Source organism: Nycticebus coucang, chromosome 6 (genome assembly GCF_027406575.1).
Source record: "Nycticebus coucang isolate mNycCou1 chromosome 6, mNycCou1.pri, whole genome shotgun sequence".
Classification (NCBI taxonomy): Eukaryota; Metazoa; Chordata; class Mammalia; order Primates; family Lorisidae; genus Nycticebus; species Nycticebus coucang.
In genome coordinates, this window is record NC_069785.1 from 92,049,667 (window position 1) to 92,064,651 (window position 14,985).

Below are 14,985 nucleotides of genomic sequence, written 5' to 3' on the forward strand. Positions count from 1 at the left end.
GGTTGAGACCTGCCTTAACAGGAGTGAGACCCCCATCTCTAAAAATAGAAAAACTACGTTGTGGTAGGCACCTGTAGTCCCAGACTTGGGAGGCTGAGGCAGGAGGATTGCTTGAGCCTAGGAGTTTGAGGTTGCTGGGAGCTGCGACATTCTACCCAGGGCAACAGGTGGAAAAAAAAAAAGGAACTGCTCCTGGGAACTAGAGCGGTGATGTTTTGGCCTGTAACTAAGAAGGACTTCAGAGATTCATAGGACATGACTATAACTAAATTCTTTCCATTCCTAAATTTTTTTTTTTATTAAATCATAGCTGTGTACATTAATGTGATCATGGGGCACCGTACATTAGTTTCATAGACCGTTTGACACATTTTCATCACACTGGTTAACATAGCCTTCCTGGCATTTTCTTAGTTATTGTGCTAAGACATTTACATTCCACATTTACTAAGTTTCACATATACCCTTGTAAGATGCACCGCAGGTGTAATCCCACCAATCCCCCTCCCTCTGCCCACCTCCCCCCTCCCTCCCCTCCCTTCCCCCCTTCCCCCTATTCTTGGGTTGTAACTGGGTTATAGCTTTCGAGTTTTTCTTCAGTGTTTCTATTAAGCCAGGCAAAAGAGTCACAAAGCCTAGTGTGGAGCCTGCTTCATTCTAGCAGTAGATAACATTTATCCTTCAATATGTAACTAAGTTGAGCAGCCCCGTCCATTTTATTAAAAGACGCATTTCCAAAAAATGCTCTTATAATTGATCATTATTTATATATTACTAACATGTCTATCTTGTTTTGCGTGTTTGTCTACTATTAATAATAAATAGTACTGATAACTCAACCCAGAAAATAATATTTAAAACTTAGACCCTTACGATCACAGAAAATTTTATAAATCTCTACTTTTAATTTCTATACCTATTCTATTACAGAGAAATGTGATGAGATGAACAAAAATAGACTCTCAGCTTTAAACGTATCATATTTGAATACCATTTTGTGGTAGATGTGGAAAGGAGATATGAATTCAAAAAGAAAAGAAAATGGGATGATGTAAATTTTTGGTCTGTGAAAGAAGAGATTATATTGTATTTTTCAAGGGGGTAATGACTGGTGGGTAGCGAATATTTTGGTACTAGATTCAATTGGATGCATTTTAAGGAATGACAAAATGGCACAATGTAAAGTGTTAATGTTTCTAATACACAGCCTCGTCCATCCTCTATAGCCAGTGACATGGATGGTAAATTCACAAGAAGCTCCCCAGGGGTTTGACCCCTCCACAGTGTGAACACATCCACCCTATGCCTTTCCAATTTACCAACGGTTTTACAATTGCATGACAAAAATTCCTGAACATTTAACAATTGGCTCTCCACAGCCTGTATGAGCCAGCTCCATCCCATTACTTATAATATAATATGGACAGTCTGAATAAAGATGCATGAAGCCCTCATTGTTTTCAAGTTCCTTCATTTGAAAGCCTTTGCCCAAATTTTATGATAAACTTATTTGAAATACAGGTAAATGTGGCCTAGTCCTGGGAGCACCCTAAGCCTCAACTTCAGGCATTCATAGGGATCTTGTCTTTTCCTTCTATGATGATTCCCAAAATTAGCTGTATTTAAGAATGACAGGTGGAGCTTTGGGAAAAAGTCAGGCTGTAGGGCCTCACTTTGAACTTATTAAATAAGAATCTCTGATGTTGGGACCCATCCATGTTTATTTTAACAAGCACCATCGATGATCCTGAGACAGCCAGCCCAGCCAGCCTGCTCTCCTGGGAGGTGCTTCTCTGCAAGGTCAAAATGACAGAAAAAAGCGATTGAGGTCGAAGTCTTTCATCACCCTTGCAGTGTGAGACAATCAGGAAACCTCGACGGGCTGGCGTCCTGTTTCCTTCCCTAGCCAGCTGGGGAAAGTTGTGTACCAGACCAATACTTAATCCCTGAGTTAGATCTTGAAGCCACACTTGACTGTGGCCAGGGAACAAGACAGGCCATTTTCTGGAAGGACTCTGAGAACAAAACAGTGGTGCCTGAGATCTGGATCTGAAGCCAAGGAGGAACCTTCTGTTTCTGCACCTTATCCCAGAGCACCTGCTGGGGTCTGACTGTGTCTCCCAAAATTCACAGGGTGGAAAATTAATCCTTTATATGACCATGTTTGGAGGTGTGTGGGTCCTCTCAGCTCTGCCCTCAGGAGTGGACTGAGGCTGCTATAGGAAGGTTAGTGGATGTGAACTCTCTCTCCTGTGCAACTGGCTGGGAGGACCCAGCAAGGAAGCCCACACCAGATGACCAGACCAGGTGCCCCCAGACTCAGGCATTCTGTGGTAGCAACACAGACTGCACAAGGAAGTCCTCCATCACGCCCTCCCATAGTGACTTCTTCCCATAGTGCAAACCTAGTGCGCTGGGAGGTGATGGAAACCCAGGGAAATCGTGGGTTGCAAGTGCTGTATGCAAGTGCCCTGCTCACCCACTTCTGAATGTTTTGAATCTTCAATAGGTGCTTTACCTACCCTGTTTCCCCAAAAATAAGACAGTGTCTTATTTTAAGGTGTGCTCACAAAGATGCGCTAGGTCTTATTTTCAGGGGACGTCTTATCTTTCCTGTACGTAGGTCTTATTTTCAGAGGCTGTCTTATTTTCGGGGAAACAGGGTATTAAGAGAACAAAGCATTATTGCGATTCCAAACTGATACAAGAGAACAGTGCCTCCCAGAGATGTGTGCTCCCCGTCACACGGTTAGCCTTCTGTGGGACCCACAGCCTAAGTATTTATTGTTTGGCAAGAGCAGAACTGTTCCGTGGGACAGTTGGCTCTGGAGATGACTAATCATGTGATCTTTTGGGTTCTTTCCTGTGGATGCCCAGAACCCAGCGCTGTAACTGTTAGGTAGGTAGTTAGGACACAGCTCTCCTGGGGAAGGAGGATGAGGGCAGGGCCCCCAGGTCCCCATCTCTGTGCCACCCACCTTAATTCTGTCCCAAGTGATTCTTACACCTGGTGAGGCGGGCCCACCCTACTACTGTCAGAATTTAGTGAGCTAAGTGCACAAGGATGTAGAGGACACTCCAGCCCAGCAACAGGTGCAACCGAGTCTGCAGGGGACCTGGAACAGGCTTAAGGATAATATCATGGAGTCCACATCCCTACCCCCATGGCCCTCAGACAGGCTTGTGGCAAGTCCACTTGCACAGTAAGACTGTGGTTCTACGGTGACGTCTGAACCACCAGGTGGGCTTGACCCAGGTGGTGTAAAACAGACCCACTGGCCGTGTCCCTGGCCTCCTTGCCTCCTGCCCACTTGCTGTAGCAATGGAGGCCAGCTCACTAAGGTGAACGAACGTGTCTTGCTCTGTAAGCCTATCATATCTCATTCTCACTCTGTAAACCCGTCTTTCTCTCCCTCAATAAACCTTGTTTCATGCTTGCCTTACTTTGGGGTATCTCGCCATTTTATGACCAAGAATATTCCAAGAAGCGGAGGACCTGAGACAGAAGACCAGGCCAGCTTCCTGAAACCCTGATATTTGAGGACACAGGCAGCTGCCTTGGAACTCCGCATAACTACAGTGAGGGTCGAGCTCTGGGGCGTGTGGGCTTCTCTGAGCCTCAGAGCCCGTCCCTGGGGCCCCGGCACTGAGGGCCTTAGCTCTGTATCTCTGGCTGATAATGACTCTGTTACAGGCGGTCCCTGGGTTACAAACCAGACGGGTTCTGTAAATTTGTTCCTAGGCTGGATTTGTATGTAAATTGAAACAGGTGCATTAACCTATTATCTGTAATAGCCTCCATTGTGAGAGTCGTGCGTCAGTCAGATGCTTATAACTTGGGAACTGCCTGTGTTAGCAGAGAAGCGTATTTCTTCTTACTGTCTATAAGATTTGGCATGATCTGTTTTTTGAAATTATCTTCTATTTTCTTTTATAAATATTAGTTGTCTATTCTTTGATACTTTGGGAAAAAAATAATAAGAGGAAGTTAATTGATGACTCCATGCTGCATCTCAGAGTCAAAGCATTCTATAATAGACATACTCTTATTTGACAATGTGAATGTTACTTTATTTGCATTACTATTGTTATTATTGCTAAATACTTTGTTGCAGCAATCATCTGATTTCTTTTCTGAATGTATTTGTCTTCGTTCTTTGTGAGGTTTTTGTTTCTGGTCCTTATCTTAAACATTGGTATTGTTAAATTTGGGGCCTTTTTAATTTTGTGAAGGCAAAAAGTGGAGACCTAATGAACACATGTATAAAATAAAAAAATAAAAAATAAACAAGGAGAGATAATGATTTAGATTTTGAGATCAAGGAAAGTTTCTCTAAGGATGGTATGTTGAATATAAGACCAGAAAAATGAATGAGATCATGGTTGTTAACTGTATCAATTAATATATCCTAAGGCTAAATTAATTTTAAAGACAAAAAAAAAAAAAGGGAAGTGTATCAAATGTGGAAGAAAAACCCTGCCTTCTTCCTTTCCTACTCAGTGCACTCATCTCGGACCTCAGGACCAGGATTTCCAGGAAGCAGTCCCACTTGGTAATTCAAATGCAGGATGGAAGATGCTCTCAGTCCATCCTCAGTGCGTGAGAATTGCCCCGGCACCACTGCCTGGAGTGCAGAACGGCCTTGGGGACTGAGACCGGCCAGCTGGATGGGTCTTTGCTCTCGAATTTCCTATATCACTCCCAGAAGGCTCTTGGACTGTCTGTGTGTACTCAAAATCATTACTGGCGGTTATATCCTCATTCAGGACACAGTGGAGCATGTGTGTGAGCAATTGCTATTCGACGTTTCCTGCTGAGACATTCCCAGGTGCGAGAGAAGTTGACTAATTTGCTATGAGAAAACACATTACTCACTTTGGTAAGTGCAGTGCCTTTTGTCTGGCTAAATTTCTCATGGAATGTTATAAACACACAGGAAAGCACAGAGAACATGATATAACTAGCATCCACTGCGTGATACAATATAATGTTACAGATTCAATAAAGCATTTCAGATTCAATTAGAGACCCTGGACAGCCCTTCTCGGCTTTGCTTACCTTACCTCCTCAGGGGGAGCCAATCCTCTAAAGTTAGTTTCTTTCTTTCTTATGTATAAACTTATATTCTTTGTATATGCATAGATTTCTGTAAGTAATGTGAAATGATGAATGTTTTGAATCTTCCTATATGTGGAATAATGTTATATGTGTCAATCTGCACCTTTTCCGTAATGATGTCTAACACATTTATATGTATAGCATATAATTTCATACAGTTCAATTTTATTTATTTTTCTATCTCACTAGAAGTACACATATGTGTGTATATACCTCAAGTTATCTATTTTAGGTCTTTTTCTAGTTTTTCACTATTATAAGATATTATAAAACGAGCCCTTTTGTACATCTTTTTGTGCCTTTAGGATACAAATTTTCACAGTTTTCAAACCTAGAAATGGAATCGTTTGGTCAAAACTCTTCTTGATCAGCTCAACTTAACTGTGTCAGTAGAATCTTCAAATATGTTGTCTTCCAAAAACTTTGAAGTTTGTGCTTTTAGGTTTTTAATACATCTAAAATTAATTTTCTGTGTGTGAGAGGCAAGGATCATTATTCTGTTAAACATGGAAAATCATTTGTTCCAGCAAAATGTATTTACTAGCCCATCCTTTCTCCTCTGACAGTGCTCCACTTCTGTGGTGTGTCAAATTTCCACATTCTGAGTTCTCCGTTCTGGTCCCCTGCTCACCCACTTCTGCACCAATGCTCCATGGTATTTTTTAAATTACTCTAGTTGTTTAAAAAGACTTAACATATTATAGGTAACTTATTCTTCTTCACAACTATCTTAATTATTCTTGTCTCTTTATTCTGCCATATGAATTTTATCATCCTTTGACATTTTGCACATTTCCAACTAGAATTTTTTTTTTAACTGGGATTGCACTGAATGTTAGATCCATTTTAGGAGTTTTAATACCTTCAAATAGTGGAATTTCCTATGTACGTGGAGCCTCTTACGTCTCTCAATATTATATATTTTATTATATCACACACGGTAGTTTTGGATTTGTCCTTGTGCACCTGAAAGTTATTTCCTGGTTGTCATTGCCTTTCCCGTCACCAGAATTTACTGCTCCAAATTCAACGAACTCTTTCGATCTGATCTTTGTGCATTTCTTCAGTTTAGAAGGGTTTTCTTTTATTGTTCATTCTTTTATTGTCCTGGTTCTCTCTTTTAAAAAGTTAGACTCCTTATGCTAATTTTTCATATTGCTTACTTTTTCAAGATATGTGTCTTTTGGCTCTGTGTTTTAGATGTTCTTGACTTGACCTTCTGAATTATTAATCTAATTTTCGGCTGTGTCGCTTCTAGAATCTGGTCCATCTTTAGATGTTCTAATATCAGTAATTAAGTTTCATTTCCAAGATCTTTCTTAAACTCTCTTTGCTTTTTTATATTAACAAACTTTGCTTCCTTTTTGGATTTGTGCTTTTATGGAGAGTGCTGTTCAGATACCTTAAAAATCCTCATGTTCACTGCATTAGTAATTTTTCTCATGTCAGATATCCTGTTTGTTACTTTTTCCCCCTTCTTGATTGCTTTTTCTCAAACGTCTATTTTCCCTTAGCGTCTATATTTTTATGAAAACTATGCTGACTGGGATAACAGTAAGTCTGGGTTTTCTCAGCTATTTGGGGTAGGACTACTTCACCCAATTTCCAAAATAGAAATCTCCCTGAGTGCAGCATTTCATGTACTTCCCTCTTGGGCTTCACTGCGTTTTGCCCTTTCTGTGATTGCCTTTGAGGTCTGAGGTGTATATTGTCTAAATTAAAAACACAGACCTTTACAGAACCCTCGGTGTGTATCACAGCTCCACTCTGCATTAGCTGTGTGACCTTGGTCAGGTCCCATGACATTTCTATTTCTTATTGAAATGGGGACAGTAGCAGAATGTAGGCTGTTGAATTATTGTGAACATTAAATGAATTAATGCTTGGAAACTGTTTAGAACAGGGACTACACATAGTAGGTGCTTTATACACTTTAGTAGTGGTTGTAAATTGTGTTATTATCCTTATAGGAACATAAATTAGGCCCCAATATTCTTAAAAGAAGACTTAAAAAATTACTTACTTCCTTTTTTGAAGAGACTAATTTTTAGGTATCAGCCTATGATGTGACCATCACTTAAATTCTTTTTTTTTTTTCTTTGCAGTTTTTTCTTTTTTTTTTTGGCCAGGGCCGGGTTTGAACTTGCCACCTCTGGTATATGGGGCTGGTGACCTACTCCTTTGAGCCACAGGCACTGCCCCCATCATTTAAATTCTTTACTCTGAAGTGTCACGGAAACCTTTGGTTGTTTTCTTCTGTGTAGTATCTTGGGCCCCTGTTTCTCCATTCTTATTCTCCCTCAATCCTATTGGTTTGCTGTGATTCTTTCAAATTTTTTTTCAAATTTTCTGATGTGCTGATTCCTGGTTTCTTAGTGAAGTTGTAGATTCCTCTTTTATTAAAAGTCTTTATGTCATCTCAAGAATTATGATGCAGGGCGTGTGTGCAACAGTAAATTATGTTTGTTCTGTAACCTGATTCAAATACCATTCTCTGGATTTTGCAAGAAGAAACTTGTGAGTGACCTTGGTGAGTGCAGGTGCAATGGACTGATGGAAGGAATGCAGACTTCCGAGAGTTGGAGAGTGACCAGGGGTTGCAGGAGCCACAGGGGCAGGTACAGACCATGGCCGGACAACAGAAAGAAGAATATTCCCAAATTCCATTATTCCTTGAGATAGCTGGCACTATATGGTAGATGTAGGAGAAGCATGTATGGCATTTCAGAGGAACCCATAGCATGGAGCCCAGCATGTGCTTTATAGCTGTGAAAATGCAGATCGTGGTGACAGAGCACACAGGACTCAAGAGGCCCCACCTTAACATGGATTGGTTAAGCTGCTTTGAGTAACTCACTTGCCCTTGTCTACAGGATGCTATTTCCTGTCCCCTGCCCACTTGAGAGTTGTTCTGTGAGGATTTATGAGCAAAGCACTTGCATTCTGTGGAGAAATATGTAAATAGAATATTTCAAAGCTGTGCACTCTTGGGGCTCTGTCTGCTCATTTGCCCCCCTGAAAACACACTCTCCAGGCCCCTGTCTCCGTGAAGTCTGTGGCCCACTGCCTTGTAATAACCCGGGTTTCATTATTAAAAAGGTTTCTGCGCCTCAATCCAAACCACTGAATCAGAATGTCTATAGATGCCTGGTAACCAGCATTATTTAAATTGAGTGTGAGTGTTGCCCATGCCGTGGTTGGAGGACCACTGCTCCAGGCCAGGAAGCTCTAGACCCCTGCCAGGAACGTTCCTGTAGGGTTACATTCATTTCTATGTTAAAGAACAACCAGAATTTAAAATAGGAAACTGATTTTTTTTTAAAGCATAATTAGGATGCGCTTCACTGACAGCAGCTAAGGGTGTTTTGGGGAAATCAGCTTGGTCCGCAGTATACACTGGTGGCTGATCTCATCAGAACATGGGAAGTTGGAGAAATCGACTTAGTCTGCAGTATACACCGGTGGCTGATCTCATCAGAACATGGGAAGTTGGGTAATTGGTTTGGTCTGCAGTACACACTGGTGGCTGATCTCATCAGAACATGGGAAATTGGAGAAATGGGCTTGGTCCGCAGTACACACTGGCAGCTGATCTCATCAGAACATGGGAAGTTGGGTAATCGGCTTGGTCCGCAGTACACACTGGTGGCTGATCTCATCAGAACATGGGAAGTTGGGGAATCGGCTTGGTCTGCAGTACACACTGGTGGCTAATCTCATCAAAACATGGGAAGTTGGGGAATCGGCTTGGTCTGCAGTACACACTGGTGACTGATCTCATCAGAACATGGGTATTGGTGTTGTGTTTCCCTAGTCTTCATTTTAGAGTGTGTTAACTGCCACATCAAGTAAGGTTTTCAAGGCTAAATTAGATAGTTTGCAGAACTGAGTCCCCCTTTTTTTCCCCCTGATGCCCCTTTGCAGAGCAGACTGAATAAGAAGTAACTCAGGAAGGTCCCAGGCCCCTCCATCTGTCCTTAAAGACAAAACTTCCATAAGACACCACCCTTAGAAACCTCCTCAGGAACTTCCAATAGTTCTAAGAAGACTTTTCAGTTTCAGGGTCTGCAGACTGGGACTGTGGGGACTCACTGAGGGCATCCTTCCTGTTCTCTGTTACCACAGTAATCACCTGACTGTGCCTTTAATCTGAAAGAGACACTTTGCCTTCCTGCCCCGCCATGTGCCCACGGCCTGTGGGACAGCCCCAGAGGATGCTCCAGCATCCCCTCGTCCTCCTGCCCTGCCTTCATCTGACAGTGTGAGCGCTCCAGCCACTTGACCCACCCTGGGAAGTCTTTCAGTCCTAACTTAAAAAACAATCCATCAGGTATCCATGTACCTTGGTCAAAGTTTTTTCTGTTGTAGACGTTATACTTTTTGCTTCTAACACAATTGATTCCACTTCATCAAATCACTGAAAAATCTCTCCCCCTTTTTTACACACTTAGAAGTTTCTTTGAAATGACTGTATTTGTTTTATTGTTTTTATTCTTCTTGAGCCTCTCATGGAATTTTGCATTTCCCTGTTTTACTTAAGTTTTTTTCCACTGGAAGAATTAATACAATCTTGATAGAAGGTACTTCAATACCACTTGTCTCTTTAACTTCTTGTCAAAAATCCCTAAGACGTAAGCTAATGAGATAATAAGTATGGTCGACTGTGTTAAAAGTCACTGAAACAAAGCCAGACATTTCTCAACATGAGAATCTTTATAACAGGAAATAAATGCCTGGTGTGTTAAGCTGTGGTGTACTGCAGGTCTTGCTCTTTCAAGGTGTCCACTGGAGAGAGATGAGGAAAATATCTAAACACACTGAAAATGTTTCAGAGAGTGATTGTTATTATACACAACAGTCAAATTTCTTAGGCATCTGGGAGTTTCTCAACCAGGTCTTTTCCTATGAACACATCATTGGAATTTCTGAAGAGCTAAATGCTCATGAAGTGTGCACTTTGATTTTGTGTAAGGCTTAGGACAAATATTAGCTCATCAGAGACTTTGATGTTAGTATTTTCCCAGGAGTTATTCAGAAGAAGTAATGAAGAAAGCGGGTATTTTCATTCAAAGAAAATCACGTGTCCAAGAGACCTAGTAATTCAGAGACAGTTATTTCAGATCTCTGTAGCAGCCCCTGGTAATTAGCAAAATCTGACATCTAAATGAATTGGACCTTTGTTTTCCTCTTCCAGTAAAGACAATGAGACTTTAATGAGTCTCTGTGAATAAGGTAATTACTCATTTTTTTCCACTCAGACTTTAATCTACTTTTCAACTTTTCAGTAAAGGTATTGGGTTTTTCCACTGTTCATATATAATGTCTGTCAAATAATGGGCAACAGAAAGGGGAATAGTCACAAATTCAATCAGATTGTCAGAATGCTAGCTAAGTCAAGGGAAAAAACAAAAACGAATTTTCACCTGGCTATTTCTGCAACAAAGCACATTCTCATTCACATAATGATCTTATGAACTGTGAGCTCCTTCAGTGTACAAACCAAATTACGTTTTTCACTTTTTCCCAAACTTGCCTTATGCCCCCCAACCCCAGAAATAATTTCATAAATGCTGTCAGAGTCAACTGAAGCTTTGCCTCGCCTTGTGACTTGCTCTAGTGCGCAGTCTGGTGTGAGAGCTGCAGACAGGAGTGAATGCAGCCCTTTCGTTGGTGGCCAGAGTTTCCAGCAAGAAGGACAGTGCCATCTCTGAACACTCCAGTGCACAGGAGAGAAAGTTAGCAGAGTATTAGTAATTCTAACAGTCTGCAGACTCCAGCCTGGCGTCAGGGGCTAATGGGCTTGAGATGATGTGCTGTAATTGAATGCAAAATATTTTTGTCATAGGAAAATGTAACATAAAAATATCTAGCATTCTGATGTCTCTGGATTTCAGAAGATTAAGCAGCCCTTAATAATTCTTTGGAGCTGGTGGAAGGTTTTCTCTTGTTGCAACCTCAGTTCTCTGGTTTAATATGTTTCCCTTAATCTATATTATTTTACCTTGGGCCTTTATATGTTTTGGTTTGTAAAACACCCCGCTTCCATTATAGAAGCTTCAAACTTATAATTAACCAGGACATGGTAGGTATTTTGAGGAATTTTAAAACCTCTACAAAAAGTCTGCAGTGAATTAAATTTGTACTTTTATCAAGTTACTCATTTCTAGAAGTTTCTTAAACCCCATCAGGAGTTTCCCGTCTCTCTCAAGGTCTCCTAGAATATCTATTCCAAACAGTGAGCTGGGGTGTCACTCAGGAGCATAGAGTAAACAGCCCTTCTGCCAGCAGGAGAGACAGGGAGCTGAGAGCACCAGACATCCTGGGGCCGAGCATCTCACCACTGCTGGTGATTGAAGGTACTGGCCCTCAAGTAGCCACATTTCTCTTTGCCAAGTCCTTGGTCCTGGAGATTTGAAGAACGAATCCACTGACCACATGAGCAAGTCACAAGACAGATTTCGTTGATAGATAAGCAAAAGAGGGGATCAGAACCTCCAGCAGTGAAGGGGTACTCGAATGGACAGCCCACTGGGGCCTTCTGTCTAGGGGTTTCTAAACTGCTTTTCTTGTCCTGTGGGCAAGGGGTTTTGGGAGATGGAATATATATCTGAAATATGTTACAAACGTTTGGCGCCAGGGCCTGTGGGCAGAAGTTAATTTTAAAACTGCCACAGTTGGTCCTTAAGGCCCCTGCCCCAGGTAAACTCTTCTCTGCTCCGGGAAGGGCAGCCAAGATGAGATACCGGTCAGGATGCTATTTTATGAGCTTGTTTGTGCCCAGTGAAGGCGGCCTGCAGGGGCCTGTTTGTGCCTAAAGGTGGAGTCTGGACCTGAGCCTGCTTAGGCCTAGAAAAGTGGGGGGACCTCTGTCTAGCCCTGAGTGGAGGAGCCCTGTGTCATTTGCTGCCACCTGATAACATGAAGGGTAATTGTAAAGCACAACAGAGGTGTGGGATGACACTTCCCTTTGCCATCCTGATTCACAACCAAACCTTTGCCTGCTTTTATATCCCATATTGAGGTGATTCTTTAAAAATGGTAGTTATAACCTGCAAATATTTTCTCCCATTCTGAGGGCTGTCTGCTTGCTTTACTCACTATGTTCTTGGCTGTGCAGAAGCTTTTTAGTTTGATCAGGTCACAGTAGTGTATTTTTGATACTGCTTCAATTGCCTGGGGAGTCCTCCTCATAAAATATTCACCCAGGCTGATTCCTTCAAGAGTTTTCCCTGCATTTTCTTCAAGTATTTTTATAGTTTCATGTCTTAAGTTTAAATCTTTGATCCAGTGAGAGTCTATCTTAGTTAATGGTGACAGGTGTGGGTCCAGTTTCATTCTTCTACAGGTTGCCAGCCGGTTTACCCAGCACCATTTGTTAAATAGGGAATCTTTTCCCCACTGAATGTTTTTAATTGGCTTGTCAAAGATCAAATAACGGTAAGTAGCTGGATCCATCTCTTGGTTCTCTATTCTGTTCCAGACATCTACGTCTCTGCTTTTGTGCCAGTACCATGCTGTTGGTCTAATAACGAGAATCCACAGAGAACTCAAACGTATTAACAAGAAAAGAACATGTGACCCCATCTCAGGGTGGGCAAGGGACTTGAAGAGAAACTTCTCTGAAGAAGACCGATGCAAGATCTACAAACACATGAAAAAAAGCTCATCATCCTTAATCATCAGAGAAATGCAAATCAAAACTACTCTGAGATATCACCTAACCCCAGTAAGAGTAGCCCACATAACAAAATCCCAAAACCAGAAATGTTGGCGTGGATGTGGAGGAAAGTGCACACTTCTACACTGCTGGTGGGAATGCCCACTAATACATTCCTTCTGGAAGGATGTTTGGAGAACACTTAGAGACTAAAAATAGACCTGCCATTCGATCCTATAATTCCTTTACTAGGTTTATACCCAGAAGACCAAAAGTCACAATACAACAAAGACATCTGTACTAGAATGTTTATTGCAGCCCAATTCATAATGCTAAGTCATGGAAGAAGCCCAAATGCCCATCAACCCACTAAGGGACTAGCAAATTGTGGTATATGTATACCATGGATTATTATGCAGCCTTAAAGAAAGATGGAGACTTTACCTCTTTCATGTTTACATGGATGGAGCTGGAACATACTCTTCTTAGCAAAGTATCTCAGGAATGGAAGAAAAAGTATCCAATGTACTCAGCCCTACTATGAAGCTAAATTATAGCTTTCACATGAAGACTATAACCCAACTATAGCACAAGACTATGGGGAAAGGGCCATGGAAGGGGAAGGGAGGGGGGAGGTTTTGATGGAGGGAGGGTAATGGGTGGGGCCACATCTATGGTGCATCTTAGAATGGGTACAGGCGATTGCACTAATGTACACAGCTATGATTGAATAATAAAAAAAAGAAAAGAAAAAATAATAAAAAAAATGGCAGTTATTTTTTTATATTTATTTTAACAGTGCATTTGACATTTTAGCATTATTTGTGATGATCCTAATGATTCATGGCATATATTATAGTAATTGTCATTGTGCTGAGTCAACTATGGGTCATGCCTGGTGGGAGACTGGTGGGTAGGATGGTATTGCTTCTCCAGTTAATAAGCCTTCCAGACCCACATAGTCACATCTTCAAGTGGTGCATTTTATGTTTATGTATATATCATATGGGAGTATATATATATATATATATATATATAGAGAGAGAGAGAGAGAGAGAGAGAGAGAGAGAGAGAGAGAGAAGAGACAGAGAGAGAGATGGATCTGTATGTTATACAGCATGCATATGTACATCCATACATATAGATAGATATATATGGATCTATATATCCATATATAGATAGATGGATATATATATATATATAGGTAGATTATATATGGATCTATATATCCATATATAAATAAATATATATAAGTATATATAGATATATAGGTAGCTATATTTATATGGATATATCTCTATCCATATACGGATAGATAGATATATGGATGGATGTATATATAGGTACCATGTTTCCCCCAAAATAAAACATCCTCCAAAAATAAGACCTATTTACAGGTTTCCTTCTGGGTGACATATAAGGCATCCCCCCCAAAATAAGGCATCCCCCTAGGCTCTGTCTCGGAATGAAAATTAATTTACCATAAACTGGTTGCTAGGGCCGCCCCAACTGGCGTCTAGCAACCAGTGATGTTTGGCGGAGTCCTGACGTCACTGCTGTGTGGAGGCAAAGCGAAGGTCGGAGTGAGTGGTGAGTGCGGGGCGGGAGAGAGGAGGAGACTTTCGCAGATGCATGTAGAAGAACAGGAGGATCAGAGTGGACGGGATGTGGCGAAGATGGTGAGTGCTGGTCTGTCTCTAGTGACACTGCCTGATGCTCGCGGCCGCCCTCATAATGACTGAAGGTAGGATTCACAGTTTGTCTGGTTTGTGTTGACAACTACCGTACTGTATACAGGCAATAAATTTCCTTTATTTTCATTTAACAATAAATGTGTACCATATTCTTCTTCATGGAAAAATAAGACATCCTCTGAAAATAAGACCTAGTGCATCTTTGGGAGCAAAAATTAATATAAGACACTGTCTTATTTTTGGGGAAACAGGGTAGATATATATAGATCTATATATCCATATATAGGTAGATACATGGATATATGTATAGGTAGATATATACATGCATGCTGTATAACACTATATCTGTACCCTCGAAAACATGGAAATGTCATAAGTCTACTCTAATAATAACCAAGAAATTTTAATAGGCCTTCGGTTTACCTCAAGTACAGATTTAAAATATTTTTCCAGATTTAGAAATGATTTCCAGTGATAAATCAGATAGTGTGCTGTCAGAGATATTTCTGTAGCCT